Below are 19,352 nucleotides of genomic sequence, written 5' to 3'. Positions count from 1 at the left end.
TTACGCTTATGGTTGAAATCGAATAGACAGTTTTAAACGCGTTGATTGATCGGACGAAGCTTGACAACAGCCGTTCTGGAATCTTGGTTTGTTGGTAAATCCGGTCTTTTTCATAGTGTTTCCTTATCTTATAAAAAGGGTTTTAACATCAAAAGCAACATCAGAGAAAATGCAATAAAATGTATCATAAACCCATCTTTACAAACGCATATATATATACATCTCTCTCTTTCTATCCCTCCCTCTTTATTTCTCTCGCTCTCTCTCTCTCTCGCTCTCTCTCTCTCTCTCTATATATATATATATATATATGTGTGTGTGTGTGTGTGTGTGTGTGTGTGTGTGTGTGTGTGTGTGTTTAGTTATACAGTACATTTCATTTTCCTTTACCGAACGGTTCAGACTATTATTTTTCAATCAGGTTTTATGAGGGATGCGGGCACAGGATCAAATATTTACCGGACATGCGAATTAAACCGACATTTAAGCCATCACATATATTATCTCTTCAAAGATTAAAGGGCTAGAACTATCATCATAAAATATATATATATATATATTTATATATATACATATATATATACATATATATATAGAGAGATGTGTGTATGCACATAAATATATATATATTTATATATATATACACATATATATATGACACACATTAATATATATATATTAATGTGTGTCATATATATGTGTATATATAAATATATATATATGTGTATATATATATTTATGTGCACACACACACACACACACACACACACACATATATATATATATATATATATATATATATATATATATATATATATATAATTTTTTGTGTATTTAGGTAGCATGTTTTCATTCAGAAAAGTATTGTTGAATAGTACGGAGTGTTCTTGCTTGAGAAGCTTTCTTTGTGTTTTTTTTTTCAATTTTTCTAATTGTCTTTCTCGTTTCTCGGTGTAATTTGTGTAAGCAAGTTCCATAGTCGTCTTGGTCAATCATTTTATTTTTTGTTGTTCTTTGCAAGTACTTTCCACTGAGTCTTCAACAGTCGTCTTTAGGCAGTTTTGATTATTGTTCGTTTGAAATGTGGATGCTTTATATGTTTCAGTTAAATTTCTTGAATATATATATATATATATATATATATATATATATATATATATATATATATATATGTACCCCAGATATATGAATAGCATACTCAGTTTCTCAGCCGGTCTATAAATCTTAAGCCTTAAATAGCTTAAGCTTCTCGCGGCCAGGCATACGTGTAAGAAAACATTTTCTGTGGTCTGCTATGTATATTATTAGCATTTTCGTTAGTTTGTTATCCGTAAGTTGCCAAAAGTATTTTTATTTTCGACCGATATCTCTTCAAGTCTTAAGCAATCTCACACACACACACACCCACACACACACACACATATATATATACATATATATATAAACATATATATACATATATATATATACATATATATATATGTATATATATATAAGCGTGACTGCTGTCAACGCGATTATATATATATATATATATATGTATATATACATATATATATATATAAGCGTGACTGCTGTCAACGCGATTATGTATATATATATATATATATATATATATATATATATATATATATATATTTATATATATATATATGTATAATCGCGTTGACACACCGGTTCTCGTCAGATCACCGAAGTTAAGCAACGTTGAACCTGGTTAGTATCAGATGTGTGACCATTTAAGAATTCTATGCGGTGTATGTGCTCTCTGCTTATCTCGGCATTTGTTTCCAGCCGTTCTGTACACAAACTTTACTTGTCACAGATATTTAACAATGTCGAATCAGGCGATGTGTGGTTGGAGATTGTGCACCTCATGCCACAAAGATTTCACGGGCAGGCACCCCTTCGGGGGTATCCATAGTCTGTCAAAGACTGAAGGAACCATTTTTTAAATATTATATATATATATATATATACATATATATACATATATATATATATATATATACTTCATTTACTCAGAGAAAATTATTATACGAAAGTATAAATATATGCGTAAACCTTAAGTATTTACTTCAAAAGTGCTCAATACGTAGGTAGAGATATTCTGTGTTTCATCTACTCTAGGACACTTCAGGCGTATGTGCTTAAGCCTGAAGAGTCCTACAGTGGATGAAACGCGGAATATTCAGTGTCTCCATATATATTTTATAACTTACCTTATATATATATATATATATATATATATATATATATATATATATATATATTCTTTTTTAACGTGTGAGAAGCGTGGCTAAATAAAGTTACAATTATTTTAAAAGTCTGATTTACACGATGGCAAATAATTTACAGTTTTTTTTTATTTATAAGTTTACATTACAAAACATACATATATAGATATACATGTAGCTATATGTGTGTATACATATACACGTATATACATATACATATATATTGGATGGCTAAGTACCAAGGCACTTTAAAATGTTACGACTATTTTCAAAATTTACATAGTGTACTTTTGGTTGTTTAGTTCTTATAGATAGTGCTTCTAGTATTTTAAATCTTTTAACATTTGAACCCACATGGAGGGAACATCTATAAATAACCCACGCATGTGCTATTTTTATGTTTAAAAAAAAATGCACATTTAACCTGTGTTTTTACGGTATTCAGAAAAAATAGCAATTACGTAGTAAATATTTAAAGATTTATAAAGAATCTACATCAATAATTGTATCGGACTCTGTGGAATCAGTAACCGTATCGGAATCCGGAAATAATATTTGATCGTCCCATCACTTATATATATGGAAGGGTTGTATGTATGTATGTTCGTGTATATGTGCGTGTCTTTATATATGTACTTATAGCTATTATATTACGAGTTCAGCAACATTATTTTCTATAGGGATTTTCCTATACCATTTAATGTCAGTGAACAATAAGTGTGCACTGTTGTTTGTTATTAATAATCACTCTTAAATCTATATATCTATAAAAGTTAACGTGTCTGTGTGTGTGTCTGTGTATGTATATTTCCCTACGCAATAACTCTGTCAATTTTAAGTCTACAGACTCCAACTTTGATATACAGGGCACTGAGATTTAGTAAAATCTTTATGATCGGTTTTCGGCCAGACATTTGTCTCTTAAGGGGTCAAAGTTCAACGATTTGACATTTGAGGGCTCTGCCAAACTCCTGCGACAATTTTGGGTCTAAACACTTGAAATTTTAAATGTAGGTTACTTGGACATGGATCAACCTTTTTAATTAGATATGAGCCCAAAACTATAAATGTTAAGGAGGCAAAATTGGGGTCAAAGTTAAAAAATTCTTGACCACTGAGGTCTCCACCCAATTATTCAGTCAATTTTTGGTCTAAACATTAGCAATTTTATAAAACGTGTATTCAGACGAAGGGAAAGCGCTTTAATCGTGTTTTTTTTGCCGAGAATTTGTTTACTAAGAGGTCAAAGTTCAAAAGATTTTGCGGTTTCTAGCAAACCATTTAACCAATTTTTTGCCTGTTCATTTGAAATGTTGCATAAAGGGTATTCAGACATTCAGCAAGATTTTTAATCAGTTTTGGGGGGAGAATTTGGCTGCGAAGAAGTCGAAGTTGAAAGAGTTGGCCTTTGCAGAAACTACCAAGCTCTTCCGCTAATTTTGGGTTTAAACACTTGAAATCCTCGATGAAGGTTGCCTGGGCATCAGTCAACCTTTTAAATATATATATATATATATATATATATATATATATATATATATATATATATATATATATATATATATATATATAGCATTGTGTTTAAGTTAAAAAGCATAACTTTCGTGTTTTAATAAAAAGTTTATATTTATTAATCGTTTCATTGTTACCAAAAATATGTCAAACACACACACACACGCACACGCACACACACACAGAAAACATCAAATTAATCAAAATTCAGGCAAGACTCAAAAAATATTAAAACGAAATTCGCATTTTGCATATTCCCAGGTCACGTAACATTTCAGCGGCCATTTTGTCTATGTTTCAACACAGAAGCAACAAGTTCCAAGATAGTCACCCGTAAGCTTAATCTTCAGTACAAACTTTCGCCTAAACTGTTTTTTTCTTAATGTTGACCTACTTTTCCTCTTTTCTATTTCTCATCAATTTATTTATACCGACACTTAACGCGCCACCACCATTTTCCACGGCACTTTATTTCCATGTCGGTACAAATATCAAGCAAAGCTAGTAGTCGATTTTATCCCTCATTTGCGTATTCCTCACATCTACTCTCTCCTTTTCCCTGTTCATCATCATACCGTACGAATCGAAAGATTCTATAATTGGCATCGGTTTTTCACGACTATTTTATAGTCAGAATTATTTTTAGAAAGATATCAGGTACTTACGGGAGTGATCACGTTCAAGTTGCAAACATTCTAAATGAAAGTGAATTTTTTGTGGAACGAACTGGATTTGGACTTGGGAAACCCAGGTCGTCAGTCAGTGTCGTTAGCTATTCAACCACCGTAACTTCCCTTTTTTCTGTTATTTCATATTAACTGATTCCAGCACATGACTTAATAATCTTCCTCTAGTTTCTTTATGTTATTTAATTCGGTGTATATGATTAAGAAGTTTACTTTTTTTATGATAAAGTTTTTTTTCATCCATATCGAAACATTCAAGTTGACGAATGCGTTAAACATGATTCTGTGTCAACTTTTTTAATTTTTTGTTTCGCATGCTTAATCACTCATTCCATATATAGACATTATCATATTTCGTTTCTGAATTTTTGAGACGAGGATTGGTTATTCGTAATATTTGGATTAATTTGGACTATTGTTCTTATCTAACCATTATCACAACCTTTCGGTCGATGTAACCTCAGACCTTCTTCTGGGGTATATGTTCGAACTCGGGAATGCTTCTGTCGAACTCGGGGATTTGGACGGGATTTCAAACCGAACTTTTTATTTACTTCACGCGGGTAACATGTTCTCGTTTCTTCAACCATGTCTAATTATAGATGTCCGAAGTAATTCGCAATTTGAAATCCCCCAGTTCAACAGAAGCATTCCCGAGTTCGCCAAAATAAACCCGAAGAAGGCCGAAGGTTACATCAACCGAAATTCTTAAAATGACACTCAAGATGAGAATAGTAGTCCGATGAATCTAAATAATACGGAATAAGATATTTGTCGGAAATTTTAATTTCGCCTTTAGTTTACGATATAAATATAAAATAATGAAGATATGTTTCCGATATTATTTTACAAAGGAATCACCACTTATCAAGGGCCGGAGACCTCTCGAAGATAATGGTACGATATCGTCGAAGCGTTTAGCCAGGAACTACTACTGAACGCACAGCATAATGGCAGTTTAAGAAATTTCGTGGCAGCGACAAGAGTCTTGAAGATAATGAGCGTAGTGATCGCTCATCGGATGCTGACAAAGGTCACTTAAAAGCTTCAGTGGAAGTCAATCTTCGCATAAATGTTCGAGAACTTGCTTCTGAATTAGACATAACGTATAGGACGATTTCCAATCACATGGGAGAAATTGGAAATACAAAAATAATCTTGGTAAATGGGTGTCTAACGAGTTGAAATATTTTACGCAGTTTCCCGACTGGGGCTTGACTTCCGATTAAAAGTGGATTCTTTACGATAATCCACGATGCTTAGCTCAGTTAATTTTATTTTTATTTCGGACTATTAGTCTGATCTTTATTAGTTGTTGTTTTTTTTTTATAATCTTTTCATTGGTTCACAACGTTTCGGCCAACTTCCTCTGGCCTTCGTCAGGTGGTAACCGCGACGGATAGGAACTTCGAATCTCCTAACTGCATTCTCAGCCATCACTGCCATCCCTAGTTGTTGTCGTCTCACCACATTTTTGACCAATTACCTCTGGCACGCTTTGGGTGGGATTGAAACCGCTATCTTCAGACAATGTTCATCTGGAACCGTAGAGATTCAACTTCTCTATCAACTGCGCCACGGGCCCTGAAGGGCGATCAACGTTGGATTCTTTGATCTTATAAATCCACATTTATTTATTATCTGATCTTCCATAGTCGGATCCATACCGATTGGTATATATATATTATTCCTTAATTGGAATTTTATTTTGACTAATAGTCCGAAATAAAAAAATAAAAAAAATTAACATATAATGCTCATCTCAAAAATAAAATTCCAATTAAGGAATAATATATATATGCTTAGCTCAGTGGTTAGACACCTACGAAGTTTTCCAAGATTTTCCGAAATCGTTGCTAAAGCTACCCCGCAGAAGTAGAACGAAGTGGCTTATGAAACTATGCTCCGCCACCATACTTTACAGATCTCTCAGCTATCGACTACCACTTTTTTAAGCATCTCGACAACTTTTTGTGCGTGAAATGCTTCAAAAAACCTACGCGATATAAAATAAACAACGAAAAAAAAAAAAAACAGCGCCAGCAGCGACTTCCCGCTACCAAAACGCAAGATTTTCACGTTACTGGCATAAATACACTTGTTTTGCTTTGGCAAAATTTAAATTTGAATTTAAATGTTGACAGCCGTAAGAACTTTATTGACAACCTTATATATACTTTAAGTTAGTTTTATATAGCCATTGATATGTCGCTACACATCCATGAACATGTTTAGGTCAGCCAGTTTCATGTAATTAGATAACTCTTCAGACGATATTGCTTGCACAAAAGTTCAGTCAGATTACTGAATGTGTGTGTGTGTGTGTGTCTGTGTGTGTGTGTGTGTGAGAGAGAGAGAGAGAGAGAGCATTGCATTATTTTCTTCAATATAACGTACAGCACAATGGTAACTTAAATACCTAACATTCGGTGAATCCGATCCGTTAACATACAATTGATCTTCAAAGAATACACTTGACCTTTTTGGGGTCCGTAAGATGCATTTATTTATAGGCACATAGGTATTGAGAACGTGATTAAGAAAGTGGTTTATAAACCACACACACGCGCGCGCACACACACACACACACACACACACACACACATATATATATATATATATATATATATATATATATTTATTTATCTAACGCCTCTCTTTTATACATTTACATATACTGCAGGTATGACATTTAAAGCGCAGATAATGTAATAGAAAATCCAATACAAAGTTATAATAATCTTGGAGAAAAAATTAATTAATTCTCCGAGAATGACAGTTTTCAACCATTTTTAGATTTACTTTCAGAATGAAAGGCAGGATGCAATTCTATCAAAATCTTGTTTCAATCCTAACCAAAAAAAAAAACAAACTAAGTTTAGACACATAAAACTTATCCCTGTAGGTAGAAGAGTAACTAATGTCGCCTTTGGTAACAGTTCTTTTTGGCATTTTATTTTCACACCTATATGTTTTATTGTTCATTTTAATAAATTCCCCCAAAATGCTTGAAATTTGGCAATAGTTACCTTGTTTCTATTAAGTTAGTGCAACAAATTAATTTAATTTTTATTAGCTTTCAAAACTATGCTCCCCTATCAGTTCTCCGCCATTAATGCATATACCTATAAGTTTACAAATCTGACTATTCTTGCTATTATTTTTATTATTCTTAATTATATTATTTTGAGATATAAATTTGTTCCACTTAGGTTTTTGTTTCCTTCCTACCATTCAATTCTAAAATACATCTTCGCGCGATGAAAATGTATTAAAAGGAAGAAATCACCCTCATTCTGTATTCTCCCAGCGTCCTAAATTCCTAATTAGAAACCGTTAGTTAACAATACAAAACCATTCAACCCAATGCTCATTAACATTCATGGATTTTTTACTTGGAAAATATTAGCCATCCTCGCATGTTACATATTATGTAGCAGTAGTATACTTTTTAATGCAAATTGTAAATAAGGCAAATACTTAATAGCGAAGGCTTACGTTTAAGGGGATCTTAAGAAGAGATTTTAGTTCAAGGTATCTTGCTAACCAGTTGTCTAATTACTATGGATCAAATTCGAAGCTAAGTCCAAGTGCTTAATACCCAAGACTTAACTTTACAGGGATCTTAACAAGAGATTTTATTTCAAAGTATTTTTCTAAATAGTTGTCTCGTGATTATGGATTACATTTAAATGAAATCTAAAAATATTTGAATGTGGTTGTTTACGCGCATATTATTTTCTCTAAACTCTGTTAAAGACTCAAAAAAGAAAGAATTTGATTAGTATTTATTAATTATTATTTAATACATTATTAATATTTCAATTTCACAAAATTCGGATGTATCCTTTTACCCTTTCTATACTATAATTGTACCTATTTACAATGCCTCCCTACAGGACAGAGTTAGACACCAGGGTAGCTTTTTAACGTGGAGAAAAGGTACAAAAATAAAAATTGTCTGAGTCGTGAAGGATTTCTCCTCCACCGAAAGAGAACAAGAAATAGAAGTGCAACATCTGAAGAACAGATACTACACTTTGAGATATTAAATCTTTTATTCATGTTAAAAATACAGTCAGAATCAACGATGAACAAAAAACTTAGGCACATGGCCAACTCAAAAGGGGGGATTGCGGGGGTCATTTGTCACCCTTGTCACTCCAGAACTAAACAAAGTCAAAAGTTTCTCCCAGCTAGTTTCTTCTTTCACCATAATACCGCATTCACCCTTTCATATTGGGGGACGTCCTACTTAACTCCCAATTTTTACAACATTTTTTATTGACGTGTAAAAACAAAAAAGATAACAATAAAATGGTACAATAATTCATTTGTGTCGAGGGCGGGGGAGGAAAAAACAAAAGGTGATTAGTAGGACCCTCCAAACCCCTTCTAGTTGATAGACTGCCCATTCCACTAGGTTTGTAAAAGGAACCTCGCTTCTGCGGGCCAGTCTCTAGGTGAGGATGCCCTACACTTTGATCTGTCCCGATTGTAATGCTTATGTAAAACACATAAAGCGTATATATTGCCTTATTCGGATATTGAGATCACTTGCATTAATATTGTTAAAACTATTGGTTGTTTTGCCTCTGAAAAATATTAAACTGGAATTATGTTGTGTGTGTGTGTGTGTGTGTGTGTGTGTGTGTGTGTGTGTGTGTGAGAGAGAGAGAGCGAGTATGGGATTATTTCCTTCAATATGACGTAATACTTAGTTTTTTTTGTTTTTTTTCTTCGTTCCATACAATTCTATATGACCTCATTCACTCTTTCACTCTTTCACTCTTTCATCCCAAAATAGCGAACATTTCTGTAAAAGTCTGAGGAAGCTACAGACGGCCAAAAAAAAACGGCCGAGTAGCTGAAACAATAATGTAACTTCACAGAAAGATACGGTAATAAAAAATAAAACGCATATTTGCTCTACAACAGTATTGAGCACTTTCTTCGGTTTTTATTAATTACCATTTCCACTAAATATATATATAATCTCTCCCCGCCCGGCTAAATCAATTTAAACCCCATTTTCAACCCATTCCTTCCTCTTCCCACATCACCATGCCCACTAACATTAACTCTCCAACCTGTTGCCATGGTGATCCTTTAAATTAACTGTTACTTATGCCGTTATGAATATGAATAGCGTCTTTTAATTTTAAACCGTTATAAACTAAAAAAAAATTAAAAAAACGTTTATAAGAATTAACACATAATTAATATTTAATTATAAACCCCTCTCTTATCGTATACACTCCTACTACTTTAAATTCCAACGTCCTCTCCCCTCCACCCCCCCTTCTTTTCTAACTCCCCTTCATCTACGATTTTTCCATTCTTATTTGATTTTAAAACTTAGTCTATCTATGAATTCTGACGATGCTAGTTGGATATTTCTTTTCTTTAGGGATCTTCCTCTAGTTGAAACAATATGTAAACTCATTCTGGACTCACAGTAATAAATTTGTTATATAAATATATATATATATATATATATATATATATATATATATATATATATATATACTTTATTTCGATAAAACTAAATGAAACGAAATATTGATCACATTAAGCACTGTTACACCTGGTAGCTATATCCTAAAATCTATAATTAGCAATTAATGACTGCGGGAGTTAAGCCTGTACGTTCAAATAAATAAATACATATTTAAGCCTATGGCATCATATTTTAGCTATACAAATTTGATAACGTCATCACATGTGCTTGGGAACATAGAAACATGCATGATCATAGATTTACTATCATATATGCACATAGTGAGACGTAGATGCCGTTGATTTATTCCGAAAATTCAATACTCAAAGTTAAAACACCGGAAGTGGAATGGGTTTATCTATATTTTGAATGTAACGGAATTCACTAAACATGAAACGAAACACAAATAATTTATTTCGAAAATATATTTTAGTTTAAACGCTTTTTCTTCTATCATCAAACAATAAAATAATAATAAATAGTCTCAGGAGGATTAATCGGAATCGGGAATCGGAAAAATCGGAACATTTTGGGGTATCCGAATCGGTATCAGAATCGGAAAAGATTATATTTATTTTTCGATGCCAAAACGATTCCTTTAATTATCTCTTTTTTTTGTATTTGGTTTTGTCTAAAACAAAATCTTCTACACCTGGTAGTAATTATTTAATACTAAATATTTATTTATTTTAAACTACCAGTCAAACTAAAATCTACAACCACAAGTGTATTTTCACGTTTTAGAAAATAGATGCAAACTTAACATATGTATTTATGGTAATCGGAGAAAAAAATAATACCTTTACAGAAAATATTTATAGATTCATAAAATATCGGAATTTGAATCGGTAATCGGATCGGAATCAGGAATTTAGTAAGGGATCGGTAATTGTATCGGAATCGAGAAAAATATTGGAATTGTCCCATCACTAATAATACACTTTCAATTTTGACATTTCTATAAATAGTTTTGTTGTTGTTGTTGTTGTTGTTGTTTTAACTCTTGTCTTATCACGACAGAAACTAATGAGAATTTTATTATTTACATTTCTATAAATGCTGTCTTTTTTGAAATAATATGTTTCTCTTTCAAAAGTTTTATCACAGAATTTTGTCATGAATAATGTAGGAATGTTCGTTCCTAAAACTTCTAGTTTTATCAAAGAAAAAACTTAATTTCGTTTCATGCTTAGTAACGTCCGTTCAATATTTAGGTAAACCTAGTTCATTTCCGGCGTCTTAACTTTGAGTACTTATCTTTTGGCCTCAACCGATAACCTTCGAGTACATGTATGTATACGTTACTTTATGAAGACTGGGATAAATGCGTTTCTTTATAAACATGGGTATGTAAATATATAGTCTAACCGTAATTTCGAAGTAAAATGTAGATACATCAAATGACTTAGGTGTTACTCACGAGATTTGACACTAGTTTTGTCTATTCAGCATTAGGACGGCAGAGCTGCTTGGTTGAATTATTTGAAGTGGTGTAAAAACGCGTGTAATGACGCAGCAGCAGTAGTAGATCTGTATGTCAGCCAACGTATGCAAATGACCGAGCCGGGTACATTTATTATATTATTATAAAAAAGTAAAAACGTGGCCCAAGAAGGATATAAATAGACGTGTTACACATGTGGCCCGAGAACAACATGGAAAGTCATGTCCTAAACCTGGCCGGACAAAGACACAGTATCACGTGTTTGACACGGCAGAATGTTGTTAAGCACAAAGGACTACAAAATGTTTTTTTGCACAAGAGACAAAACGTTATTCTGGAAGTATCTGTAAATAAATGTCTGCTGTTTAAACTGAAAAAAAAATGTAAGTCTAAGTCTTCCCATGTTTTTTTTTTTTTTTTTTTTGCGAATGTCTGAATACAACGTGTGGGTCCCGAGTGTTGTATATTTAACCACTACGTTACAGGGGCTGCAATTGCTGAATGTGTTTTAGTCCGGATGAATCTACAATTTCAAGTCAGTGTAAATTGGAGCGTTCGTACGCCTGTTACAGAAAAAAACTTTAAGCAAGAAAAAGTGACCCATAGTTAAGTAAATAGAATAATAATAATAAATTTAATAACTGGTGATTCTTTTGTAAAAAAAAAAAAAATCAGCCTACTAAGGATCATTATGAAATAAATAATAATGTAAAGTTTTAGTTGTTTTTGTTCATGCAGAAATATCATACTTCCATTTTCCGTAAGAACATTGCATATTTTTGTACCGTTGCGAGAGGGATTTTCTGTCTGGTGATTATTATTATTATTATTATTATTATTATTATTATTAACTGTATTAGTATGTGTGTCTCTTATTTAATGGCTATGCATATGTGTGTCGCCGTGATCGTCTATCTATGGATGTATGTCTATACATATGGTCGTGTTCCTAGTGTGTGTATACGTATTTCGATAGTCATCACACCTTCTCTTTTTGCTGTTCCTCGGTCGTCTCTGGAGATATTTTCTTGCTGTCACTGGTCGATGCTGGAGGAAAGATCTGACGGAAAACATAACACCGATTGCTGGCATGGCTCTTTATTTGTCTAACGAGTGAATTGGGGGGGGGGCATCGAATTGTGACTTAAGATTTCTTTTTCTTGAATGCGTATTGAGTCACCCGAAGCCGGAGGGCAAAATTTCACGTCTAGCTCAGAAAGCAGACCGTTTCTCTCTCTCTCTCTCTCTCTCTCTCTCTCCCTCTCTCTCCCTCTCTCTCCCTCTCTCTCTCTCTCGCGCGAGCTTTCCCTCTTTTTCATTCTTCTTCCTGCAGTGTTTTTCTTTCACACGAACTCAATAACCTCTAGTTGTCATCGCTGACCCTAACTACGACATTTGACATACGACACCCTTCACCCTTTCAACTGTTTGCCAGAAACTCCCAATATCCAACATGCCAGCGACTTACAACTTTACTTAGCACTGATTATCTCGTGAGGTGACAGGGATCTAGTGTCTAACACTGACTGACAAAATGGGTGTCTCAAGTTCGAATCTAGTTCGTTCCACAAAAAATCACTTTGATTTGTTGGTAACCTTATCGTGGTCCCTCACTCAAGTACCCATTTAAATATAGTTCTGAATCGAGCAATGCGAACAATAGAATCCTCAGATGTATATAATGTGATGAATGAATCTGCAAAGACATGAAATAAATTTAAACGAGCGACCTTTTGTGCTTCAGAATTTATTTTCTATATAGTCGTCACCTTTCTCAATGCACTTTCGCCATCGATGAACGATGACTCCACATGAGTGACCAGATCGTACTAGCTCACAATTATGTCGCCCCCCTCAAAAGCCCTCATATTTTTCATCTAAACAAATTAAAGAGTTACCTAGACATGAGTAGTATTATTAAGACAAACAAACCGTTTGTGCTCCAGAATTAATTTTTCATAGTCACCACTATTCTCAATGGATTTTTGCCAGGAATTCTGTTGTAATTTTTATGACGCTTTAGACTGTGATCATACCGTAGTATCTGTGTTTACTGTGGCAAGCAAGGTCAAAGGTCAAAATATTATTATTATTATTATTATTATTATTATTATTATTATTATTATTATTATTATTATTATTATTAGTTGATTCGAGCGACGGCGGGTCGCTGGATCAATTATTATGATTAGAAAAATAAACACGTAAATTGGGGGAAAATAACTGACATATAATATCGCAAAAGGAATGTGAAAATAGAAAATAGATGTAAACATGATTTGGGGTTTACATAAACAAATAACTAGATTGGGCCGACATCAGGTTGGTCTGAGACACGTAATGATGTGACGGAAAGAAACACGTGATGTATGTAAATTGTGGAAGATTCTAGGTAGTCGTTATCTCAACAACAGAGAGAACGGACGACTCCAGATGACGTGGGAAGCGGCGTCACATCGAACAGCCAAGATGTAAAGAACGTGTAATCTCTGAAAATGCCGGCCAGATCATGAGAATAAATGTTTATAAATAATTCAGTTATGTGTTGTGTTATTTACATCTGTTAAAAAAGAAGTGTTGTCTAAAACTGTTTCGATACGCCCACGTCAATCGTTTCCTGTAAGAACTGTTGCATAAATGTTAAAAATATACACACTAGACGATCAAGTAAATGATACGACGTATATGCATACACGCATTTATACGTGCACGAATATACAGATAAAATATAAACCCAACTATTAAACATGTACGTCGTTATAGAATATATTCACATGCAACGTTTTATAATATATACCTCCCACCTGCCTATATAACATTATGACGTATCTATGCGGATGAAGCACGTCCATTACAGGGGGTCGTTTCTTAAAGTCGCACACCGTTAATATCTTCAACAGGGAGAGGAAATTTTCTGGTAATGATTGCATTAGTTCACTAATCATAACAATGCAATTTGTAATCCTCTCTCTATATATATCTTTATTCGGTTGGCAAAATTTTAGGATAATTGTAAAGAAGTGAACCATAGCGGAAATTCAGTCGACTAAAATAAGATGGAAAACGGGGTGAGGAAAAAGAAAAAAAATGGGGGAAGTTACATGTAACAAATGTACAATTCAGTAAAATAAATAAGTCGATTAAAAACATGATCGCTAAAATACACCCGAAGCGCTTTTCGTTCAGACTAACTTTTCAAGGGTATAAGTCTGAAAATTATTTTTTTTAGAATATTTGGTAGTGGAATATATATATATATATATATATATATATATATATATATATATATATATATATATATATATATATTTATACATGTATATATATATATATGTGTGTGTGTGTGTGTGTGTGTGTGTGTGTGTGTGTGTGTAATTGCTGTACAGATGGAGTTCCTAGCTTGTTGTTAAAGATTGTTCAATGGAGGGCAGAGCTGTTATATAGCCTGTTTATCATACAAACGTTATTGGTTACATATGTGCATACATGTTTCGGTGGAGTCCCTATTTAAAGAGACCCCCCCACACACATATATATATATATATATATATATATATATATATATATATGTGATTTCTTCAGTTAATCACATAAATTAATATACGAAAGTATAAATTCATGCGTAAACTTTAAGTATTTACTTCAACAGTGCTCAATACGTAGGCAGAGCTAGGTAGTAAGTTATCAAATATATATGGCAATTAAGCTACACAGAATATTCCGCGTTTCATCGATGCTAGGATTCGTCAGGCTGATTTACTACTATATATATATGTTTTTGTTTTGATGGTGATCATGATGATGATGATGGTGATGGTGATGATGGTGATGATGATGATGATGATGATGATGGTGATGATGATGGTGATGATGATGGTGATGATGATGATGATGATGATGATGATGATGATGATGATGATGATGATGATGATGATGATGATGAATAGATCAGAGTCTAAAAGAACAACGCCTCAGTGAAGTATATTTAAGGTGATGTGCACGGAGTATTACAGATATATGATAAACTCAATAGGTTTAATTGCCTAGAGCTATCATAAATAGAAAGGGTGAAATATTAATAATTGTGAAATTATTAATCACGTTTTCATAATAAAATCAAATTAGTTTGTATTCGTTTCGGAATTCAATATTTATTTATTCAATATTTACAAATAAAACTATCAATAAATAAAGTAAAATATTTCTGGATATTTCTCCTAGTCAGCATAGATAGAGATGGGGGGTGGGGGCTTGTTGTTAAGATTGGGAAAGACACCAAAATTTAACTAACCTATTGAAGTAAATAGCCTATATATAACAGCGTACTTGTAACATTCTTACAGCACTTCAACACAAACAGGTGCCAGAATACCAGATGTGGAGGTGATATGTCTAATTGACTATTGAAATTCCGCCGAATTTTTTACCTAAGTTTTAGACGTGCCATATAATAGTAAAACGATTTAATTTTGAATCTTATTCCAGTAATCTGTCACGAAAAGAAACATTGCTGAGCTTAGAGCATGAAACCTTCGTAATTTATTGTTTTTCTATTAATTAATCGTTACTTGCCAAAGTCAAAAGTCACTCGATCATGAAGATAAAAGGGATGAATTTAGTGTCAATTAAGATGATGAACAATATTATGAGAGGATTGAAACCCCTGAAGGAAACAAAGGGAACAATTGCTGATATGGGATTTAAAGAAAGACCTATTGTAATGCAAGGAGGCATTTTCGAAATAATGCGTTTTACAGATGGGTAGCCCCTGGAGATAAACTGTTCGTCATCTGTGTCTAAACCTAAACGTAGATTCCATGAACAAAGCTTTTTTTTTTAGAATTGCAAATCTGTCGAACTCTCTTTCGTTTGCCTGCTTTCCAGCTGACTCTCACGGGAAAGATATTGCGAAGCTGTCTGTACTTCCTCGTTATTTTCGTGGCAAGTGTTCGTTTGAGCTCCAATCTATGGTTTCCTTTGCCCGACTTTCATGAAAAACACTCGTCCCTCTGAAACTACTATCAATAAGATCCCACACTAGATTCCATGAACAAAGCTTCTTTCTTAGAACTGCACACCTGTGGAACTCTTTTCCATTTTGCTTGCTTTCCAGCTGACTACAATATACACGTCTTCAAGTCCAATGTAAACAAGTTCTAGATGAGCCGTTTCTCTTAAGTAATCCAATTTACCAAATTTACACTTCTAAAGATTACTATTATATTGTCCCTTTGACTACTGTACACCCTTTAACTCTTATCCACGAGTGGCTTCTGGGCCTTGATGATTCATTTGTCAAAATTCCTGGGCCTTGGTGATTCCTTTGTAAAAAAAAAAGAAATTCCGCCTAAGGATCATTACGAAATAAATAATAATTATTTTCCGTTCTGGTTGTAAGAAGAGTTCTACGACATGGTCACAGACATCCGTAACAAAACATTTGGAAATAATGGTGCTTCAAAGAATATGTAGCCAAAAAAAAAAATAATAATAGACGAACCGCGATAGTGAGAGAGAATCAAGAATCTTACGTTGATATCTGCAGTCGAGAACAAAGTAGCGCAGGCAAGTAGGAAGCACCTGTGACATGATGAGACTCGCTTGGTGAAAAACGATACACGTTAGAATAGAAACTTGAAAAAATAGAAGGTTGTCGTCTTTTTTAGCCTCCCATCCCCACCCAGGTTGGTAGCGGGACGTTGCGTGTGCCTTATAGAAGAATAAAATGTCATAGGCAATATAAAAGGTCACAAATAAAAAAAAGAAAATAGTAAAAAAAAAAAAATAACTAATAATATAAATAACAAAAAGTTACGTGTCGAAGTCTCCGTTTCTTGTGTCTCATCGTCTTTTCTTCTTCGATCTTCTATTTTCGTTCGCAAAAAAAAAATAATAATAAAATAATCAAGAGACATTACGGTTTCGATTACCCAGCGTTAAGGTTGGGGGGGGGGGGAAGATTACATTTGGTAAGGGGGTAAGGATTGGGTTAGGGTTTCTTGAGTTGGAATAGAGAATCGGTACTAGAGAGACGACGCAGTGAGCCTTGGGTCGTCGCAGAGAGCAGCCGCGAGTCAGAGACGGTCTAACCCGTCGGGGGTACACCGATTCTCCATTGAGAAAACAAAGAAGAGTGATCATTACACGTGGATATTAAAAAAAAAGACAAACGAAAGGGAATACATACAGTTGTAAAATATTAAAAGTGTCATTACAAAGCATAAAAGGAAATACTATATGCGTATACATATATATATAAAATTAAATATTTTCCGAAGTAACAAACTCACACATCAAATCAATGCTTTTTAAAGAAAGATAACTTTATATATATATATATATATATATATATATATATATATATATGTATATGTAAAAACATCTCGAGTACACACACACACACACACACATATATATATATACATATATATATATATATATATATATATATATATATTGGGTCTATCAATTAAACATAATCGAGCACAAGATTCGAAACCCGAACCACTTGCACTTTTACAAAAATTTCTCATATACAAATATATATTGAAAGTAAAAAAAAAAAAAAAAATAGAAATATTGGATTGACCTAGCTACACAAATCGGAAATTTATATTGGATTTGTAAAAAGCGAAGGGAACCACTGCAACCTATTTCAATTCGCCAAACTATGTAGTTTGTAATCGCGCTCTTCTTTGTTGGAGGACGGAAACTCCCAGGACAAGTAAAGGAAACAGCGGATGTCCAGTGAGTTCTGAATTTAAATTTTGTGTAGGAAAAAAAAATTGAAAAAAAAAAAGCAACAACTAACGTTTCATAAAGTCGAAACCATTTCAACTAACATAAGCGGATTCTGTGCCATTGGGTTCTACAACAAATCCCTTTTTGAGATTAATTTGAAAGAATCGAATATTCGTCGAAAGAAAAGGGATTGAGTCGTGTAAACCACATTTGAGTATATATATATATATATATATATATATATATATATATATATATATATACACACACAATATGAATGAGTAAAATACAAAAAGCTGACAGAAGAAGAGAAACAAATTGGACACCATTGTGCTTTGCTGTATTAAAAGAATCTAACGATACAGTAAAATTTCACAAACAAAAATGGCGCCCATTTAAAATGGCCGTTCTCAGTGGAATTAATAATCCGGCTAAGCAAATCATATTAAAACTAACCAAAAACATCAAATAAAACGAACTGTTCCATACAATACGTGGAGCACCAATGGCACTGTGAAGTGTTTAAAACAGAACAATCGTAACTTCAAATTGGTTTCATCCCATCTTAATGGACACTTTCGTTTAGATGAGAATATCAAAACTATTTAAAGCTGTCAACGAATTAATGGCAAGCAATCCACGTTTAATCGAAAACGAAAACATTCCGCCATAATCGGATTCCACCAAAGTTTAAATTCAGCAACGCCATTAAAATTTCGTGGACTACTTATCGAACTTGGATTATTTCGACATTTGGACTCCGCCATCGTTCCCTGGTTAGATATCGTCTGCTCAACGATCTGACTCGTAGGTCTCAACTACTGTTGGTCTTCCTGTTATGCTGACAGGAGCCTCAACACAACAGGAAGAACGGCGCCATATTTTATGCATATACGTCATTATATTTATTTATATATATATATATATATATATATATATATATATATATATATATATACATCTATCATAGGTTTAATGTGTAAAATCGATCTTCGATAAAATAAAAAACAATCAGTGGCTCACTGTTTTGTCAAATTGTCTTGCTACGGCCCTTATATACAGAAGACCCCATATATATATAAATATATATATATATATATATATATATATATATATATATATGAAGCTAGATATATATAAATTAAGAGAAATACATATATCTCGGTAGCTGTAGATGTATGTATACGTATATGTAGGACATAGATATATCAGAAACGGCTAAAAAGGCTGAT

The 19,352-nt window shown here is 33.2% G+C and overlaps 1 protein-coding gene across 2 annotated transcripts in view; it reads left to right on the top strand.

The window, feature by feature from the left end:
- Positions 1 to 19,352, top strand: part of LOC145261213 (voltage-gated inwardly rectifying potassium channel KCNH7-like) — a 1,042,998-nt gene that overhangs the window by 170,248 nt on the left and 853,398 nt on the right. The window lies entirely within an intron of this gene.

This window comes from Euprymna scolopes, chromosome 37 (assembly GCF_053919585.1).
Source record: "Euprymna scolopes isolate OS-2025 chromosome 37, ASM5391958v1, whole genome shotgun sequence".
NCBI classification, from domain to species: domain Eukaryota; kingdom Metazoa; phylum Mollusca; class Cephalopoda; order Sepiida; family Sepiolidae; genus Euprymna; species Euprymna scolopes.
Note: the sequence above shows the minus strand (reverse complement) of the source record. Positions and strands in the feature narration are given on the sequence as shown.